The sequence below is a fragment of the Sinocyclocheilus rhinocerous genome, unplaced genomic scaffold (assembly GCF_001515625.1).
Source record: "Sinocyclocheilus rhinocerous isolate Xijiao unplaced genomic scaffold, SAMN03320098_v1.1 scaffold1499, whole genome shotgun sequence".
In the NCBI taxonomy this organism is placed as follows: Eukaryota; Metazoa; Chordata; class Actinopteri; order Cypriniformes; family Cyprinidae; genus Sinocyclocheilus; species Sinocyclocheilus rhinocerous.
In genome coordinates, this window is record NW_015650016.1 from 90,304 (window position 1) to 94,071 (window position 3,768).

Below are 3,768 nucleotides of genomic sequence, written 5' to 3' on the forward strand. Positions count from 1 at the left end.
GACAATAACAACAACAACAACAACAATAATAATAATAATAATAATAATAATAAATCTGTCTTGTTATTTCCTTTCATTTTTCCCTGTCTGTCTTGCAAAATTTAAACTAAAAAAAATAATAATAAAATCTAAATATGGATACAAATGGATACAGTGTACAGTGTCACTTTCTGTGGTGTAATAATGGTGCAAAGAGTAATATTATTAATAATAATAATAATAATAATAATAATAATAATAATTTACTGTTGATTATATATAATCCGATTAATTATTATGTTATATTACATTACATTAACATTACATTATTATTCAAGGCAGTCATGAAAGAACAACATTCTCCAGCATTCCTTGCGCTTTTGAGAAAATAATGTCCGTTTTCATGGATTAATTTAAAACGCCGAGCTAAATTTATTTCTAAAGTCACATTTAATTATATGGTGTGTTGTACGTGTTATTTACGCCCTATAAAGGCGTTTCTTTCTCTTCAGGCATCTAGCAGGACTACTATGTGCGCTGACGTTTAGGTCCATGTCTGTCCGGTGTCATTGGTGAATGACCGAAGATGTCTCATAGCAGGTTGTTTGCCCGGTTGCTCTGTAAGTAAAACTGACACGAGTGTTGTTACATTTGAAACACATCGCTGTCTTCATTTTGACATTGCTCCATCAGCTACTGTACACGAGAGAGTCATTTATCTCTTTATTATTTTCAGTAAACACACAGTTAGCTAATGCTAATGCTTGATAACAGCACCAAGTGTAACATATTTAACGTTAACAGTGCACTTCTGAAACGTGACCTTTACTGGTAAATATGCTTCACTTCAAACTCATCGCGAGGTTAACTTATTATAAATCATTTAAAAGATCAGTGTTAATGAACTTGAAAAGTTGCAGACTGACAGCAGTATCATTTGATGTAAGTGCTTATTCATTTTTGGAAATGACAGTCTATGTCTTTGCTACAGTTATGATCAATATTTTATTCATCCTCAACTAGGATGACAGTGTTCTTTATCATTTTGCTGAACGCATGTTGACAGGTTGATGCATGAGGACTAATGTGACAAGCTGTGTGTGTGTGTGTGTGTGTGTTTTCTTAAAAGAAAAGAAAAGAAAAGAAAAGGAGAGAAAAGGAGAGCAGAAGAAGTTCAGAGCATCGGCTGCAGATCCGCTGGGAATCTCATCAGTGCGAGATGCTGAAGCTAAAGTCCAGATCAGACTCTCCAGCAGAACATCTCAAACCCTGGATCCAATCAAGCTCAGCTTCTTTATCCACAAAACACGACCCAAATAAAAGCCACCACACTATCAGTGCGCTATTTTCTTAACTGTAGGGAACTTTGAATCTCCAGCTCTGCTCGAAAGCAACACATCCCGAGCGGCTCTGGCTCGCTGATTCAGTTTTCCCAACGAATCCCGCAGTTTTCCTAAGAGTGCGCTATTCCCGAGCACCGTTTACACAAACCGAACCGTGTTTTCTCCCGACTCGACGCGGATCTCTGTGAAAGATGCATTCGGAGGCATTTTACTGAACTCACCATCCCAGCAGTGAAGTCAGACGAGGACAAAGCGCCCGAGCTCGAGAGAAGACCGCGGGCGGAAAGTGAAGCCACTCCTCGGTCCGGTCGCATGACGTCACGGCCAGCGGTTCCGGTACACCGGAGCACGCGTTCATTCCCGGGACCCAGACAGACTTCACAATTCACGGAGACCGCCGTGTTAGTCTGGATGTTCTGTGCAGAGCACATTCAGGGCTTTTTATGGATAGCAAATGTTGGTCTTTAAATATGAATTATCAAATTTAGCACTCTTAGGGAAATATGATCGTGTTTTGTAATTATCATTTAAATGGTTTGTCTTAAAAAAAAAACATCTCGGAAAAATGTTATGGGTTTCAAATCGGAATATGACTTTTTGTTATGAAACAGCGCATAATTGTCATGTCTTCTGTAGAGGACACCAGGACAAACAAGAAATTATACAAGAGCAATATTCCTATGAAATATGAGATATTCTTATTAAAATTATTACTCCCATTATTACACTTCTTTTTCATTACGGTTTGCCACAAGAACACATTAATATGCAAATTAGATGCAGTGTATACATTGTGTAGAAGGGGAATAGCAATTAATGGACATTTTACGCATATATTCCATAAAGAACAGTAGTATACAAAATCATTCTGTTATATCTTTGACATAGTCGAGAATCATCTTTGTACATAGTTTGGTTAAAAACAGCCTGAAACCTAAAAACTGATTGGTAAATGAAAAAAAAAAAAAATATATATATATATAACTCAGTCCTGGCGTCCTCTAAAGAAAATATGAATAAAATATTTTTTTTTTTTCAAAAATGTTTTTTCTCCATTTGTCTCTTATGCTCCAACCAATGTAATGACATTAAAAAAAAAAATAATAATAAAATTTAAAAAAATCATGAAACATTTTTTTTTTTCTGGTTCTCATGAGGATATGATTAGTTCTGTAATAACGGAAGCGGGAAAAAAAACATTATAGTTAGGGTTTTACTAAATTGTATATTTCATAATTAATATTCACTGTACGTACTCTTTCATCGTTTTACTAGGTTAACCTTATAGAGCGAATTACCTCAATGAGACATATAGCATATTATTATTATTATTATTATTATTATTAAAGTTACATATACTAAAAGAAAACAAAATAACATGATCTGCTCCAAAAAAAAAGTTATATAATAGATATAGATATTGATTTTAAATTATCTTTACATAATTGAGCAGACTTAAACTTAGCATTTACTACACTGACTGATGAAATGAATTGCAAAAGACCTACGATACTTGAAACAATACTGCAGTGTTCTGTACAAATGCTAAAACACAAGAGGGCTATTTGAGCTTTGTTTGACCTATAAAATCAATCAAAGTTAATGAATCAAAGTGTCCACAGATCACAATTCAGTGCTCTGTTTATGCTGCTCTGAACTATATTATTAATCAGATACTTTCAAATTTCACACATTTTTTGGCATATATTGATATTAAAATGTCCCTATTACTGCTACACTGGTGGTTTGAATGAATAATTATTTACGTGAAAAATAAAACTTGCAGTACCCCCAAATGAGCAGGGAAAAAAACATACAAATAAATAAATAATTATACAAATAAATAAATAAATCAATACATAAATCAATAAATAGTCAGGGCAGGGATAGAAACGTACGTGTATAAACGTACTAGCTTTACATTTGATTTTTTTTAAATTAGTATATTAAAGTATTTTCATTTGATTTTATTTAATCAAAATGCAACGATAATTTAATTAGTTTTTAAAGAAGTATCTTCTGCTCACCGAGGCTGCATTTATTTAATCAAAAAATACAGTAAAAACAGTAAAAATGTGAAATATTATTATAATCTAAGCTAGCTGTTTTTTATGCGAATATCTGTTAAACTGTAATTTATTTCTGTGATCAAAGCTGTATTTTCAGCATCATTACTCCAGTCTTCAGTGTCACATGATCTTCAGAAATCATTCTAATATGCTGATTTGCTGCTCAACAAACATTTCTGATTATTATCAAATAGAATAGAAATCAAATAGAAATATGTTCTAACAATATAAGTCTTTACTGTCACTTTTTAATCAATTTTACACATCCTTGCTGACTAAAACTATTAATTTATCTTTGAACGGTAGTGGATATTGTTAGAAAATGTTTCTATTTTGAATAAACGCTGTTCTTTTAAACTTTTTATTCATCAAAGAAT

The 3,768-nt window shown here is 32.8% G+C and overlaps 1 protein-coding gene across 1 annotated transcript in view; it reads right to left on the bottom strand.

Moving 5' to 3' along the window:
- LOC107711342 (CD276 antigen-like) overlaps window positions 1–1,710 on the bottom strand; it is a 59,026-nt gene extending 57,316 nt beyond the window's left edge. Inside the window, exon 1 of the mRNA XM_016516328.1 lies at window positions 1,544–1,710. The gene's annotated coding sequence lies outside the window, so the exon portion shown is untranslated. The remainder of the gene's footprint in view (window positions 1–1,543) is intronic.
- Window positions 1,711–3,768: the final 2,058 nt, after the last annotated feature.